This window comes from Callithrix jacchus, chromosome 11, assembly GCF_049354715.1.
Source record: "Callithrix jacchus isolate 240 chromosome 11, calJac240_pri, whole genome shotgun sequence".
NCBI lineage: Eukaryota > Metazoa > Chordata > Mammalia > Primates > Cebidae > Callithrix > Callithrix jacchus.
In genome coordinates this window covers 83,204,082-83,222,497 of record NC_133512.1, presented here as the reverse complement: position 1 = coordinate 83,222,497, position 18,416 = coordinate 83,204,082, and the positions used below count along the sequence as shown (strand labels likewise).

The 18,416-nt window shown below is 38.7% G+C and overlaps 1 long non-coding RNA gene and 1 other non-coding gene across 2 annotated transcripts in view; one reads left to right on the top strand and one right to left on the bottom strand.

Annotated features, from left to right (window-relative positions):
• The window catches only part of LOC144578278 (uncharacterized), a 60,728-nt gene that overhangs the window by 38,295 nt on the left and 4,017 nt on the right, over positions 1 to 18,416 (top strand). The window contains exon 2 of the long non-coding RNA XR_013523751.1: positions 10,159 to 10,218. This is a non-coding gene — a long non-coding RNA (uncharacterized LOC144578278). The remainder of the gene's footprint in view (positions 1 to 10,158; positions 10,219 to 18,416) is intronic.
• LOC118143927 (U6 spliceosomal RNA) lies at positions 12,784 to 12,885 on the bottom strand. Its single transcript, XR_004728412.1, has one exon. It is a non-coding gene; the product is annotated as a U6 spliceosomal RNA (small nuclear RNA).

The window sequence follows — 18,416 nt, the reverse complement described above, 5'->3', positions numbered from 1 at the left end:
GGGATGGAGGAAGATTTACCAAGCTAATGGAAAGCAAAAAAAAGCAGGAGTTGCAATTCTCATCTCTGATAAAATAGACTTTAAAGCAACAAAGATCAAAAGAGACAAAGAAGGCCATTACATAATGGTAAAAGGATCGATACAACAAGAAGAGCTAACGATCCTAAACATATATGGACCCAACACAGGAGCACCCAGATACATAAGGCAAGTTCTTAATGACTTACAGAAGGACTTAGACTCCCACACAATAATAGTGGGAGACTTTAACACTCTACTGTCAATACTAGACAGATCAACCAGACAGAAAATCAACAAGGATACCCAGGGCTTGAACTCAGACCTGGAGCAAGCAAACCTGGTGGACATTTACAGAACTCTCCACCCCAAATACACAGAATACACATTCTCCTCAGCACCACATCACACCTACTCTAAAATTGACCACATAATTGGAAGTAAAGCACTGCTCAACAAATGCAAAACAACTGAAATCATAACAAACAGCCTCTCAGACCATAGTGCAATCAAGTTAGAACTCAGAATTCAGAAACCGACCCAGAACCGAACAGCTTCATGGAAACTGAACAACTGGCTCTTGAATGTTGACTGGGTAAACAACGAAATGAAGGCAGAAATAAAGAAGTTCTTCGAAACCAATGAGAACGAAGACACAACGTGCCAGAACCTCTGGGACACATTTAAAGCAGTCTCTAGAGGAAAGTATATAGCAATAAGTGCCCATATGAGGAGAATGGAGAGATCCAAAATTGACACCCTATCATCAAAATTGAAAGAGCTAGAGGAGCAAGATAAAAAAAACTCAAAACCCAGCAGAAGACAAGAAATTACTAAGATCAGAGCTGAGCTGAAGGAGATTGAGACACGAAAAACCCTTCAAAAAATCAATAAATCCAGGAGCTGGTTTTTTGAAAAGATCAACAAAATAGACAGACCACTAGCCAGATTGATTAAAAATAAAAGAGAGAACAACCAAATAGATGCAATAAAAAATGATAAAGGGGAAATCACCACAGATTCCACAGAAATTCAAACCATCATCAGAGAATATTACAAACAACTCTATGCACATAAACTAGTAAACCTGGAAGAAATGGATAAATTCCTGGACTCCTGTGTCCTCCCAAGCCTAAACCAGGAGGAAGCTGAAACTATGAATAGACCAATAACAAGGTCAGAAGTTGAGGCAGCAATTAAGAGCCTACCTCACAAAAAAAGCCCAGGTCCAGATGGGTTCACAGCCGAATTCTACCAGACACACAAGGAGGAGCTGGTACCATTCCTTCTAAAACTATTTCAAACAATCCAAAAAGAGGGAATCCTTCCCAAATCATTTTATGAGACCAACATCATCCTGATACCAAAACCCGGCAGAGACCCAACGAGAAAAGAAAACTTCAGGCCAATATCCATGATGAACATAGATGCAAAAATCTTCAATAAAATATTGGCAAGCCGATTGCAACAGCAAATCAAAAAACTTATTCATCATGATCAAGTAGGATTCATCCCAGGGATGCAAGGCTGGTTCAACATACGCAAGTCTATCAACGTAATTCACCACATAAACAGAACCAAAAACAAAAACCACATGATTATCTCAGTTGATGCAGAGAAGGCATTTGACAAAATTCAACAGCCCTTTATGCTAAAAACCCTCAATAAACTCGGTATTGATGGAACGTATCTCAAAGTAATAAAAGCTATTTATGACAAACCAACAGCCAATATCATACTGAATGGGCAAAAACTGGAAGCATTCCCTTTGAAATCTGGTACTAGACAAGGATGCCCTCTCTCACCACTCCTATTCAATATAGTACTGGAAGTTCTAGCCAGAGCAATCAGGCAAGAAAAAGAAATAAAGGGTATTCAAATAGGAAAGGTGGAAGCCAAATTGTCTCTATTTGCAGACGACATGATAGTATACCTAGAAGACCCCATCGCCTCAGCCCAAAAACTCCTGAAACTGATAAGCAACTTCAGCAAAGTCTCAGGATATAAAATCAATGTGCAAAAATCACAAGCATTCGTCTACACCAATAACAGACTTAAAGAAAGCCAAATCAAGAGCGAACTGCCATTTGCAATTGCTACAAAAAGAATAAAATACCTTGGAATACAACTCACAAGGAACGTAAGGGACCTCTTCAAGGAGAACTACAAACCACTGCTCAACGAAATCAGAGAGGACACAAACAGATGGAGAAACATTCCATGTTCATGGTTAGGAAGAATTAATATCGTGAAAATGGCTATACTGCCCAAAGTAATTTACAGAATCAACGCTATCCCCATCAAGCTACCATTGACTTTCTTCACAGAACTGGAAAAAACCACCATGAACTTCATATGGAACCAAAAGAGAGCCCGCATAGCCAAGTCAATTCTAAGCAAAAAGAACACAGCGGGGGCATCACACTACCGGATTTCAAACTATACTACAAGGCTACAGTAATCAAAACAGCATGGTACTGGTACCAAAACAGAGATATAGACCAATGGAACAAAACAGAGGCACCGGAGGCAACACAACATACATACAACTATACAATCTTTGATAAACCTGACAAAAACAAGCAATGGGGCAAGGATTCCAAGTTTAACAAATGGTGTTGGGAAAACTGGCTAGCCATGTGCAGAAAGCAGAAACTGGACCCCTTCCTGACACCTTACACTAAAATTAACTCCAGATGGATTAAAGACTTAAACATAAGACCTGGCACCATAAAAACCCTAGAAGGAAATCTAGGCAAAACTATCCAGGACATAGGAGTAGGCAAGGACTTCATGAACAAAACACCAAAAGCATTGGCAACAAAAGCCAAAATAGACAAATGGGACCTAATGAAACTCCACAGCTTCTGCACGGCAAAAGAAACAGTCACTAGAGTGGATCGGCAACCAACAGAATGGGAAAAAATTTTCGCAGTCTACCCATCTGACAAAGGGCTGATATCCAGAATTTACAAACAACTCAAGCAGATTTACAGGAAAAAAACAAACAAGCCCATTCAAAAGTGGGCAAAGGATATGAACAGATACTTTACGAAAGAAGACATATATGAGGCCAACAATCATATGAAAAAATGCTCATCGTCACTGGTCATCAGAGAGATGCAAATCAAAACCACATTGAGATACCATCTCACGCCAGTTAGAATGGCGATCATTAAAAAATCTGGAGACAACAGATGCTGGAGAGGATGTGGAGAAAAAGGAACACTTCTACACTGTTGGTGGGAGTGTAAATTAGTTCAACCATTGTGGAAGACAGTGTGGCGATTCCTCAAGGCCTTAGAAATAGAAATTCCATTTGACCCAGCAATCCCATTACTGGGTATATATCCAAAAGACTATAAATCGTTCTACTATAAGGACACATGTACACAAATGTTCATTGCAGCACTGTTTACAATAGCAAAGACCTGGAATCAACCCAAATGCCCATTGATAATAGACTGGATTGGAAAAATGTGGCACATATACACCATGGAATATTATGCAGCAATCAGAAATGATGAGTTCGTGTCGTTTGTAGGGACATGGATGAATCTGGAAAACATCATCCTCAGCAAACTGACACAAGAACAGAAAATGAAACACCGCATATTCTCACTCATAGGTGGGTGATGAAAAATGAGAACACATGGACACAGAAAGGGGAGTACTAAACACTGGGGTCTATTGGGGGGAAAAGGGGAGGGCCAGTGGGAGGGGGAGGTGGGGAGGGATAGCCTGGGGAGAAATGCCAAATGTAGGTGAAGGGGAGAAGAAAAGCAAAGCACACTGCCATGTGTGTACCTACGCAACTGTCTTGCATGCTCTGCTCACGTACCCCAAAACCTATAATCCAATAAAAAATTAAAAAAAAAAAAAAAAAAAGAAGATGATCATTAGATTACTAATTTAATTAGTAGAAGACTAGAGACCAAAATTTATGAACTATATGTGTTGGTCAGGGTTCTCCAGAGAAACTGAACCAGTGGGAGATAATGCATACATATGATGGTATTTAAGTTGTTTCTCAGGTATTATGGAGTCTGAGAAGGTTTACAATCTGCAATTTACAAGCTAGAGACCCAGGAAAGCTGTTGTTGTAGTGCCCAGTTCCGAGAGCCTGAGAGCCAATAGTATAGATTCCAGTCTGGGTTTAAAGACTTGAGTGCCAGGAGCACCAACAGAGGAAGATTGACATCCCAGACTAAGTAGTCAGGCAGAGTTAATTAAACCTTCCTTGGCCTTTTTGTTCTATTCAGGTCCTCAATGGACTGGATGATGCCCACTCATACTGGGAAAGGCCATGTGCTTTACTCAGTCTGCCCATTCAAATGCTAATTTTTTCCAGAAACATCCTCAGAGGCACGTGGGGATGAGAAATAATGGTTAGCCAACAGCCCATGACACCCACGACCCAATCAAGTTAATATATAGAATTAACCATCACAATGTAATATGACGATGTAAGTATTGGTTTGAAATTTGAATAACACAAATATTAAGATGAAGCAAAGAATAGAATAACTGAGTCATCTGGTAGCAACTGGCAAGAACCAAAATACTCCTGTTAGCCTCACAAAAAGGGACACCCTCTCCCAGTATGAGTTTGCGATAGCAGTATTCTCTCTGGCCAGCTGTGGACACTTATCTGTCTGCTGAGACAGTGACTAAAGAGGCTACAGCCTCTGACTGAAAGAAGTATAACACAAGATCCTGGCGCCCTTCAGGCTGCTTAGACTGTAGCATAGATCACATACCACCCGGCTAGAGAGACTGCAGGATGCACCTCCTCCTGAGGAAAACTCCCACTTCCTCCCAGGGCCATAGGAGGAAATAACAAAACATGCTTTTAATGTGAACACATGTGTATATCACTGCTCTCTGTTGCAAGGCACAGCCTAAAAGGAAAACATCCGAAGTGACAGCCACAAACCAATTCACAAACCAATCTAGATCCTTCTGATTTTCCTTCAAAATAACCATTTCATTCATGCCCATTACTGTGTCTAGCTGAGGCTGTGGTTTTGTCATGTGTAGATTATGTAACTACCATATCTTGAAGGCCTGCCACATGACAGGCACTTTGCATACATCATTATTCTCAGAGTAACATAGAACTTAATAATAAAGCTGTTTTATGGATGAGGAATACAGTGGAAAGCTGTTTTTGTTTGGCTGATACGTCTTCCTTTCCCACATCTTTTTTTGAGGCTCTTGCTCTGCCCCATTCCTGTGATGCCAATGACAATGCTCATTCCTCTTCCCAGATATATTTAGGTCAAACTCTGGCCACAGAAATGTCCCAGGGGTGAGACAATGACAACAATCAATCACACAACAATAACAGCTTTGTGAGGGCAACTATTCCAAACACTTTAAATATTTTAAGTCATTTACCCTTAGAACAACCCTATGATGTAAGTTCTATTGTTTTTCCCATTTGTCAGAAGAGGAGATAGAGACACAGAGATTTAAGAAACTTGCCTAAGGTTACAAACTAGTCTTTTCTCAAAACTTCAGGCAGGGTACAGTGGCTCACGCCTGTAATCCCAGCACTTTGGGAGGTCAAAGCAGGTGGATCATGAGGTCAGGAGATTGAGATCATCCTGGTCAACATGGTGAAACCTCATCCATACAAAAAATACAAAAATTAGCTGGCCATGGTGGCACGTGCCTGTAATCTCAGCTACTCAGGAGGCTGAGGCAGGAGAATCCCTTGAACCAGGGAGTCGGGGTGGTAATGTGCCGAGATTGTACCATTGCACTTCAACTGTGGAAAGAGCCCTTTTCTCTTCGGCAATGAAGCTAAGAAGAGATGAGCACCAAGTTTTGAGTAGTCATATCCCTTACCCCATTGTGAAACCTTTCCCACCTTCCTCAGAGAAGAAAAGATAATTCTGGCAGCTTTTAAATCTGTAGTTCAATTTCTTGAGTTCCCCCAGCTGTCTGAGTTCATGTTTTCCCAAAGCTTGACTGTTCAGCTTTGTGAGGCCAAGCCAGTAATTATCCAAGAAATTTATTCTTTTGTTAAATCAAGATTGAGTTAGAATTCAATTACTTGCCAGCAAAAGATTCCTGATTTATATGAGAAGTAGGCTCAGAGAGGCTAGATGATAAAGGTAGAGTTATTACCAGGCTTTTCTAATTGGAAAGGTGTTCTCTACTCCATCTGACCACATGCTCTCCTTGGAAGCCTCCTTAGTGGGTCTGTTATTATAGGGTCTTGTCATTTCAGTCCCTTCTGTTTATCCCTGCATGGTTAGCCTTTCTCCTTCTTCTTTTTTTGATAGAGTCTCACTCTGTCACCCAAGCTGGAGTGCAGTGGCACAATCTCAGCTCACTGCCACCTCCAACTCCCTGGTTCAAGCAATTCCCCTGCCTCAGCCCCCTGAGTAACTGGGATTTACAGGCACACACCACCACATCCAGCTAATTGTTTTGTATTTTTAGTAGAGATGAGGTTTCACCATGTTGGCCAGACTGGTCACAAACTCCTATCTAAATTAATAAGAAAAAAATAATCTTATTTTTAAATAATGAGCAGAAGCCTCGAGTCAGCACTGCACAAAATAGAAAATCCAAATAAACATCAGCTTTGTGAAAAGTAATGAACTTATTAGTAATCAAGGAAATGAAAATAAAAATGCAATATTAGTAATCACATATTCGGTGGCTCATGCCTATAATCCCAGCACTTTGGGAGGCCGAGGCAGGTGGATCACGAGGTCAAGAGATCAAGACCATCCTAGTCAACGAGGTGAAACCCCGTCTCTACTAAAAATTCAAAAATTAGCTGGGCATGGTGGTGTGCACCTGTAGTCCCAGCTACTCGGGAGGCTGAGGCAGAAGAATTGCTTGAACCCAGAAGGCGGAGGTTGCAGTGAGCCAAGATTGTGCCATTGCACTCCAGTCTGGGCAACAACAGCAAAACGCCATCTCAAAAAAAAAGTAATCACATATTAAAATAGCTAAAATTTAAACTCAAAATACCATATTTGAACAAGTAGATCACTAGAATACATTACGGATGGTAGCATAAATTGTTACCACCATTTGGAGAAACGTTGCATTATATACAAAAGTCAAAAATATTCATCCTATGACAGAACAATCCACTTCTGAACTTAATAGAAATATGTGCACAAAAGTGTTCATAGAAGTATTATTCATAATAGCCCAAACCTGGCTATAAACACAAATATCCATCAGGAGTAAAATAGATAAATCACAGTGCCTTCTATAGTGGAATACTCTACTAAAACTAAAACAAATAGCTACACACAAACACACAAACATATACACACATACAGACAAAAGTACTATGTGATTATATTTATAGAATGCTAAAAAATTAGGCAAAACTACACCATAAGGTTAAGATAGTGGTTGCCTTTAAAAAAGAGAATACATTGAGCTATACAGTTATGATTTGTGCATTTTTTCTGCATGTATATTAAACTTTGATTTAAATATATTTTTTAAAATTATTGGCACTGACAATTAGAAAATTATTAGATTTCTCTGAAGGTTTTCAATAGACTAATTTGACTAAAAGACTGATTTAAAGTTTTTATATAAAATGGAAGTGAAGAAGAAATGGAGGCACTTGGTATATAAACATTGAAAAAATTGAAGCAACCAGTAACAGCTCACAAAAATATACATTATAATAAGCATATTTATTTATATGTACATTAAACTTGCTTGTTCCTCAATCTTTAGTTTAGCTTCAGTATAAATCTTCATAAAGATGGTTCCCATTGTTTAACCATAGTAATCCATAAACTCAATAATGAACATCCATACTCTAGCTACAGAATTGAGAAGCATTTTCAGTTTTGTGAACAAATGGCTAATCTTGGAGGACTGATTTTGTTAGTTTTGACTTTGAATTAATAGTATGTCTGGCTTGAAAATTTGTTTTTAAAATAATAAATATTGAAAATGAGTTTTAATTATCAATGAACATAGTATATATATCTCCAGTTCTAATAGCAATGTAGCTTCAGTATGCATATTCTATTTTTACATTCTAGGTGAGATGACACAGCAATACCTATTATCATTTAAAAATTAATATAAATATGAGAAATGCACTCCATTTTTAAAATGAAAACAGAGGTAAATAGCACAAAATAAATTTTTATTCAAGAAAGTAATAAATTTGCTATGTTCATAAGTCTGGTTTTCTTATTAGAATAACTATTCAGTATTCCATTTTGAAACTTGCTTACTTTCTTTTTATATAACACAAAACCATTATCGTTTAATTAAAATAATTTCTTTCACTTCCTAAGACTTGTCACTAAGTTTGATTCAGATTCCAAGTCAAAAGCATTCTCAGCTGAAGGCAAAGGAATATTTGTGAGCTCAAGCTTCAGAGAGAGGTTCTACACCACTCCCTGTATTAAGGTTCTCTGCCTAAATCAGTTGGGAGGGACTACTACAACTCTAACTCTCAAATTTGATGAAGAGTGTTAAGTCTCGTGGTCATAAAGCCATCAGATTAATATTTTGAAATACTGATTAAAGTTTAAATTCACAGAACCATAATATATGAAGGTATTCTCAAAGTGAAACTCAAGGTTTCATGTATTTTAAAATTTTACTGAAAAATATAAACTTAACAAATAAATGTTTTCATTGCTGTAGGATTAAGATTACCTAGGTTAACAAAATTATAAAAACCCTGGAAGACAACCTAGGCAACACCATTCAGGACATAGGAGTGGGCAAAGACTTCATGACAAATACACCAAAAGCAAAACTTGACAAATGGGATCTAATTAAACAAAAGAGCTTCTGCACAGCAAGGAAACTATGAACGGAGTGAACAGACAACCTACAGAATGGGAGTAAGTTTTTGCAAACTATGCAAAAATTTGACAAAGATTCACTAATATCTAGAATCTATAAGAAACTTAAACAAGTTTACAAGAAACAACTTCATTAAAAAATGGGCAAAGGACATCAACAGATACTTTTCAAAAGAAGACATACATGCAGCCAACAATCATAGGAAAAAAAATCTCGATGTCACTGATCATTAGAAAAATGCAAATTAAAACCACAATCAGATACCACGTTACACCTGTGAAAATAGCTGGTATTAAAAAGTCACAGATGGTAGCAAGGTTGTGGAGAAAAGGGAATGCTTACACACTGTTGGCGAGAGTGCAAATTAGTTCAACCATTGTGGAAGGCACTGTGGTGATTCCTCAAAGACCTAAAAGCAGAATTACCATTCAACTCAGCAATCCCATTACTGGGTATAGACCCAAAGGAATATAAAACATTCAGTAATAAAGACACATGTATGCATATGTTCATTGCAGCACTCTTCACAGTAGCAAAGACATAGAATCAACCTAAATGCCCCTTGGTGGTAGACTGGATAAAGAAAATGTGGCAATATATACACCATGGAATACTATGCAGCCATAAAAAGAATGAGATCATGTCTTTGGCAGGGACATGGATGAACTGGAGGTCATGATCCTCAGCAAACTAATGCAGGAACAGAAAACCAAACACCACATGTTCTCACAAGTGAGAGCTAAATGAGAACACATGGACACATAGAAAGAAACAACACACACTGAGGCTTATTGGAGAGTAGAGGATGGGAGGCGAGAGAGGATTAGGAAAACTAACTAATGGGTACTGGGCTTAATACCTAGGTGACAAAGTAATCTGTACAACAAACCCCCATGACACAAGTTTATTTATATAATCTGTACATATACCACTGAACTTAAAATTTAAAGGTTACTGAGTTAAAAGGCATAATAATTTTCATAGCTATTAATACATGTTTCCAGACACCTTCTGAAACAGGAGCAAAATGTTCTTTTCTCTGTGCAAAATTTTGTATTTGGATTTTTTGATTTGGTCTTTTAAATTATATTTAGAATATTAAGATGGGGCCATTGCCATAATATATTAATGTATTAATCTCTCAAATACATGAAGCAAAATGTCTCCAGGGCACCCTGAGAAGACTGCTACCCAAGATCCTGAGATGGCCCTGGTTTTTGTTCCTTCTGAAATCTGGTCAGCCAATGTTTCATATTAATACAGTTGTATTGGTCTGTTGCTTGCCATCAACCTCTAACAGATATATCTCCCTATATGCAGAGCACTTCCAGACAGTTTACCTGCCTTTCTACATGGATCTGAAGCCACAAACCAGTAAAGGTAAATTACGATAAGACCCAAAAGGGTGAACAAGTAAATATTTGACTATGGAATTCCATTTCTCTGATGGCCTGGCTAAGAATGGATGAATGGACTTGCAGAGTAGTGTTCTCAAAGAAACTGGTTTCAGGCCAGGCGCGGTGGCTCAAGCCTGTAATCCCAGCACTTTGGGAGGCCAAGACAGGTGGATCACGAGGTCAACAGATTGAGACCATCCTGGTCAACATGGTGAAACCCCATCTCTACTAAAAATACAAAAAATTAGCTGGGCATGGTGGCACGTGCCTGTAATCCCAGCTACTCAGGAGGCTGAGGCAGGAGAATGGCCTGAACCCAGGAGGCAGAGGTTGCGGTGAGCCAAGATTGCGCCATTGCACTCCAGCCTGGGTAACAAGAGAAAAACTCCGTCTCAAAAAAAAAAAAAATGGGAAACTCGTTTCTCTGGTCTAGACATGTGTATTAGTCCACTTTCACACTGCTAATAAAGACATATCTGAGACTTTATAAGGAAAAATAGGTTTAATGGACTTATAGTTCCACATGGCTAGGGAGGCCTCATAATCATGGCAAAAGGTGAAGGCATATCTCACATGGCAGCAGACAAAAGAAGACAACTTGTGCAGGGAAACCATCAGATCTCATGAAACTTACTCCTATCATGAGAACATAAAGGGAAAGACCCACCTCCATGATTCAATTACATCCCACTCAGTCCCTCCCACAACACATGGAAATTGTAGGAGATACAATTTAAGGTGAGATTTGGGTGGGGGCACAGCCAAATCATATCAACATAGTATTTTAAAACTGACTAAGGGTTTGGATTATCTAAACATGAAAGAGATAGGGGCACTCCTTGAGAACCAAAAGTAGTTTAATGATGAAAAAAACAAATTAGCATTTTATAGGATGGGTACTACAAGAATGTAATTTCTTCCTCAGAAAGAGTAAGTTTTTAGATCAAGCAAGAGAAACAGTATAGCAGAAGTTTTCATTAGAGATATAATACATTTTTTCTGTCTTTTTTTGGTACTATTAACTTTTTTATCTTCTATTTGTGAATTCATTTTTATATGCACACAAAATTATCATCCTTTATTCAAAAGTAAATATAGGTTTGACTATGCATGGATGATAATAGAAGAGAAATTGGTTGGGATATTTATGGATGCTAAGCCTACAAAGAATCTAGGGACCTTTGTATATATCATCTCACCCTAACTTCTTTTCTCCATGCTAGCCCCTAGCTTCAGTGGCCTCCAACTCCTCATGCAGTGAACCCTTAATTCTACAAGACCCTGATGTGTCTGCCTCTCTGGGACCACATCTTGCCTGATCCTGCACTCGAAGCCATACTGACTTCTTTCAGTTCCTTACATCATCCTGCAGAGCACAGTGCCTTTGCACATGCTCTCCCCTCTCCCAAGAACATCCTGCCTCCTACCCTAGAATCTTGCTTCCTCAAATTAATTTAGCACGAACACTGCTCCTCTGGGGATTCCTGACCACCCCAGCAACCAGGTCAGGTTCTTTTGTTCCCCACTCTCATAACACTGTGTCCACTCAGGCTGTAAGTGTACATGTATTTGTGTAATTATTTAAGATATCTTCTAGACTGTAAGCTACATGACAACAGGAACCACATCTGGTTTTATTTACAATTTTATCTCCTACAACTAATATAGTGCTGGGACACATCCTTTGCACATAATTACTTAAATTTAAAAAGGAACAAATTTAAATGGTGCCAATGTCAGAGGCAGATTCCTAGGCTGGAGATCAGAAGTCTGAGATTTTTGTACCTGCACATTTTTTCTGATGCCTATATATTGGGTTGAAAGTGAAACTGCTTTTGCAAAAATTAGATCAGTGAAAAAATTATGGCAGTAAAATATATATGATTTAATCCACCCCCTATCTTGCCTTTCCCTTAATTATTCCTGGGCTTAGGCTAAACTGACTGATATGGTTTGGCTCTGTGTTCCCACTTAATTCTCTCATCTTGAATTGTAATCCCCATAAACCCCAGGGTATTGAGGGTGAAAGCTGGTGGGAGGTGACTGGATGATGGGGGCAGTTTCCCCAATGTGGTTCTCACGATAGTGAGGGAGTTCTCACAAGATCTAGTTGTTTGATCTGTATGGGACTCTTTCCACTTTGTGCAGTTCTCTCTCACCTGCCACCATATAAGATGTGTCTTTGCTTCTCCTTCACCTTCTGCCATGATTGTAAGTTTCCTGAGGCCTCCCTAGCCAGGAGGAATTATGAGTCAATTAAACCTCTTTCCTTTATAAATTACCCAGCCTCAGGTATTTCCTTATAGAAGTGTGAAAACAGACTAGTACATTGACTTCGGGAGACATTTAGTTTATAGTTTAAATGATAACAGGCTTTTCCCCAAACTCGTCTACCTTTGTAACGATAATGCAAGGCCATCAGGCTGGGGGAGGAGAGGGATCTGAATTCTGTGAAGGTGTAGACATAGTTTGCCAGCCATTCCTGGAGATAACAGCCTACTACAGATTGGCCCCCTTGTTTTTAACAAATTTTATAAAAATTTTATTTAAAAATATGGAATGCTTCACAAATTTGTGTGTCATCCCTGCTCAGGGGCCATGCTTCTCTGTATTGTCCCAATTTTAGTATATGTGCTGTTGAAGTAAGCACATAGATTGGCCTTTTGAGGTACCTTTTCAGAGATTGTTTTGTTTTTTTTTTTTTTTGCATGTCTGACATCCATGGTTCTACCTGCATGTTTCTACCTAGACATGCCAACCTCGTTCCTGTGGCTTCACCCAGAAGCAACTCAGTGCCCAGGACAGCTTCACAGAACCCCTATGATTTTATCTCTGCCACAGCCAATCAACAGCAAGCCTAGCCACTCCCACCCATTACCCCAAACTGCCTTTGTAAAACCCCTAACCTACAAGCTTTGAATGAGACTGTTTTAAGTACTAACTCCATTTCTCATATGACATGGCTGGCCTTATGTCTATTAAACTCTTTTTTTACATCAATGACATGGTCTTTGTGCAGAAGGCAGGAAGAACTTCTTGGGCAGTTACAAAAGAAGTCTGTGTAGTGCAGCCTTTTGCAGGTTTGCATTTCCACAAAGACCTACAGGTAAATGTGTAGGTAACATTCCGTGCAATTCTCTCTTCTCATACCAACTGTAGGTAGACTTGGAATATTTGTCTGGTAACACGTGGCTGACCTCAGATAACTATTCTCCCTCTCAAAGAAAGCACACAGGGCTGATGCCCACAAATAAGACATGCTCTGACATCCTTCAAGTGATGCTAGAAGGAGGCAGGTAATGAGAAAGTAATGCTTTTGCATGTTTCTGTTTCCTTATTTCATTATATCCCAGATCATACTTCTAAAAACATGAGTACAGAGCCTGGTTCCAAGCAAGCTGCAGAGAATAAAGACCGCCATCAACAGAAAGATGAAACAGTACTTTGTTTTTCATAGAGAGTAGAATTAGCAGCCTATATGAATGGAAAATGAAATATAATAAAAGTGGAATGGAAAAGCACTTGTTTTAAAAACAACAATGCAGACTTTTAATTTTTATTGCAAAAATCTTGACATTAGGAATACAATCTTGAAAAGATACGAGGTTAAAGTAAGCAAAGCAATTTTTCCCAGTTTAATAAATATTATAGTTAACTTCTTCCTTGGAACAACTATTTAGGTAAAACACATTTTAACAACTCTAGACTATACCATTTATGGCTACATCTTAGCATATATTTCTAGTATTTCATATGTGTAACATTCATTTTTAAAGAGGAAGGGAAAAATAGTAGCTAAATAGCAAAAAAAAAGCTGTTAAATTCAATGAGTATTGCATTAGAATAGTTGGTGTGAATCTTTTACTTTAAGCGCTTACTAAAGAGACATTAAAAAATTTCTAACCACACAACATTAGACACTTAGGTTGCCAAATATTTATGTTTTTTATCTCTCTGAAGCCCAAAAATTTCATGCAAAATTTTCATTTGCATTTCAGGCAAAATTTCAAAAACATTTTGCTTTTAAAAAACAATCAGCAATCTGTTCCTCCAATCTGTAGGGAATAAATGTAAAGACTTCTCTGAACTTCCAACTCCGTTATCAATAATCACCAAGTTCTGCAGAATATATTGGCTATAGTTTTCATGTTTGTCTCCCAAAACTCATGCTGAACTTTGATCCCCAATGTTGGAAAAGAATCCCTATCAGGAGGTGTTTGGGTCATTGGGGGCAAATCCCTCATGAATGATTCAGTGCCCTCCTCATCATAAGGAGTGAGTTTCATTCTATTAGTTCCTGCAAGTGATGGTTGTTAAAAAAGAGCCTGGCACCTCCCCATGCTTCTTGCTTCCTCTTGCCATGTGATCTCCAAACATGCTTGCTCCACTTTGCCTTCTGTCATGAGTGGAAGCAGCCTGGAGCCCTTATTAGAAACAGATGTCGGCACCATGCTTCTTCGTACTCATAGCTCACTGCAACCTCAAACTCTTGGGCTGAAGTTATCCTCCCATCTCAGTCATCTGAGTAGCTAGGACAACAGGCATGTGATACCATGCCTATTATTTTTTCTTTTTCGTGAAAATGAGGTCTCACTATATTGCCCAGGCTGGTTTCAAACTCCTGGGCTCAAATATCCTCCTTCCTTGGCCTCCTGAAGTGTTGGGATTACAGGTGTGAGCCACCACACCCAGCTAACCTCTTTTCTTCATAAATTAACCAGCCTCAGGTAATCCTTGACAGCAACACCAAACAGACTGAGACAGTATCTACATGAATTTTTTTACCTAATTCATCAAATCAGGTTGCAAATTCACATAATTTGTATTTATTTTCTTCTCTCACTAGACCTAAGCTCTTTGAGAGCAAGGTTTATCTAACCTGTGATTAATACAAGTACTCAAAGCCAGACACACAGCAGATGAGCACTACCTTTTTGTTTGGTCAATGCACACATGATTGCTCATGTTGAGAAAAAAATGTTACATGATTTAGGAAAAACTTTTTCTATGCATTTTGGAGAGGAATTATATACAAGTATTTAATATTTAGCATATAGTATTCCCTCTGAGTCAAATACAATGCACAAAATTCTTCCTTTGCAATTCAGGGGATTAAAAAAATAACCATCCTAAAATATGAGCATGGGAGGAAGTGCTTCTAATATTCCTAAATCTCTGGGAAAACTATACTGAGACCTGAAAGTGGAGAAATCCACTTTCTACAAAAAGTTTGTTCTGTGTGCTGAAATTAACGCTATCAAACATGCTATAAGCAAATTAGTAGGATGTACGTTCTGTCTGTTCCCTGTTATACACTAGGAAAATGCAAGGTGACTATGGGCCCTAGTCTCTAATCTGTCTGGTTTATTTCACTTAGTATATCCTCCAGGTCCATCCGCATTGTTGTAAATGACAGAATTTCCCTTTTTTTGTGGGGGAATAAGGTTGAAGAGTTTTCCTTTGTAAATGTGTGTGTATGTGTGTGTATGTATATATGTGTATGTATATAGGCCAGACTACTGACGGCAATATGTGTGTGTGCGCACGTGTGCATGTATATATATATGTACACATATTGTGTGTGTGTGTATATGTATATATATATGCCATGTGTATACACACACACACAAGTTTTCTTTGCCCATTCCTCCATCAGTGGATGCCTAGGTTGATTCCATGTCTTGGCCATTGTGGATGATGCTACAATGAACATGGGGATGCAGATATCTTTTCCAGATACTAATTTTATTTCCTTCAGATATATATCCAGAGATAGGATTGCTGAATCAAATGAATGATAGGCCTATTTTTAATTTTTTTAGGAAACTTTATACTGTTTTTTATAATGACTGTACTAATTTACATTCCCACTGACTGGCTTGCTGCCAGGGTCTCTGGTTGGGCAGGGCCAGTGCCTGTGTTATGAGGTCAACTCAGGACTACTGGCTGGGGTCCTTGGTCAGGTGAGTCTACTAGCTATGCTCTATGGTCAAGCAGGGTGAGTGGCTGGACTCTGCAATTGGGCATGGCCATAGTCTGTGACTCAAAGTTGGGCAAGGTAACTGGTTAGGCCCCTTGCCTAGGTAGGGCTGCTAACTGTTCCATGGATGGGAAGGGTCACTAACCAGGCTTCTTTGTCAGGCAGGGCTATAGGCTGTGCTCTGCTAGTCAGTTTGGTCACAGTCTAGGCTCTTTGGCCTGGCCAGACTACTGATAGCAATCTCAGCTGGGCAGAGTTCTGACCATCCTTGTTGGCCAGTTGGGGCAACTGGTTTAGTTTTGTGGGTGGGCAGAGCCAGTGGCTGGTCTCTTTAGTTAGTGAAGGCTGCTGGCAGGGATCTAGTGCCAGCACCAAGATTTGTCTGCTGATAACGCTAAGCTCTGCCTCCCTTTTTTTGTACTTAGCTCACCCCTTGTGTTCTAGCCATGCAAATTCCTCCAGTGTTCCCCCTGAAGTGAGATATAAGTGGGCCTCCTGGGAAGCACTCTAAAATGCTAGGGAAGCTGACTACCTCAGGCTCTTTTATTCTCACTGGAGAACAAAAGGGTCCCTCTTGGAGTGGCAATCTGCCAGCCTGTGAGAGGGGCAACATGGTCAAAATGAAGCCATTTATCTTACCCTTGTAATGTGACTTTTCTTAGTTTTTGTACTCCAAGGGAGTGGTTCAGTCTCACCTACCCTGTCCCTTCTCACCACGACCTCCTCTCGGGTTCTGGTATTTTTCACAAAGGCATTCTTGTCTGTAGATAGTTGCTAATCAATATTTCTGTGAAAGAAACTAAAGTCAGTGACCTTATATTTTGCCATCTTGTTAACCCAGACAAAATTCTGAAAAAATGATCACCCTGGGCTTGGTAGGAAAAATTTGAATATGTGGGAATCTGTGAGAAAAACAACACCTTAAGAGGAGCCCTTCTTCCCTATGATAAGTGGACAAAGACTCACCCTGAGCTGAAAGAATCATAGAGATCAAGCTTTCTAAATATTTCCACCAGCAGAAGACAGGTAGAAAAGGCATAACGATAAGGATTTTGAGGATAATGATCATGACAAAACACACAAGCTTGACCAGATGGAGGGAGGAAAAAACAGGAGCAAGCCAAAACCTGAAGCCATAGAGTCTTGTGCAACAGATCAAAATGAGTCCTTCCAGGGAAAGTATAAGCTGCGATTCATGGAATGGCCTTTTTGTGGATTTAGAATGTAATTTCACATTAAAAGAACACAGATGTGATATAGCTGCCCAGGCCTCAGTCTTCTTCACTCCCAGGTTCTCAGGTTGACTCACAGGGCTTTGTGTTCATGCATATTTATACTAACAGAATGAAAAAAAAAGCCTGTTTTACTAAAACAATAAATTTTTAAAAGTAAATTAAATTTGTATCATCTGTTCTAGCACTTACTTATCATAGAAAGCAGTCATTTTAGGACTTTTGAAGGGCATAACTTTCAAGAAATACTTATGAATTGGACATATTTTTACAAACCTATAAAAGAAAAAAGATGACATTCAACTATACTATGTGAGTTTCTAACACTTCATTAATGATTCTTGAATGCAATGGTCAGTAAGTGAACAAAAGTATGATAAATTTTTATCTCAAAGTCATTGCTGTTTAATGGTATATGTTTGTTACAGCAATTAATTATATTATTCTTATTATTTGGTCTATTTCTGTAGTATAAAAAGTTGTTTTACAATTACAAGCAATCTAATAAATGAATCCAAATAATCTGATGGTAGTATAGGTATCCAGTGATTAGTTATTTTATAAGGCTGATTGATTCACTTCAGTAAGAAACCCAACTGCTCAGACATATAGGCATAGAGAAGAAATTTAGACCTGCTAATAACTAACTTGTTTAGAAAAGAGCATGTTGAATTTTTCTACTTATAACTCCATAAAACCTCAGTAACCTGCTTTATTTACTTACTTAATTGGAGCAAGGATTCCAGCAGCCAGAGTTTATGATTGGATAGTTTTAATAACTACATTCCACTGTATTGTCAGAGGCCATTCATTTAATTCCATTATTTTAAATGTGTGAAAACTATATAAGGGAAACTTTTTCTAATTTTTCCAGATTTCTTTCTTCTTGAAGTTAAGGATAACATTCTTGTTAGTTTTCTATCATTCTCAGTTCTGGCAATTATTAAATCTCAAAATTAGGGTCAAATC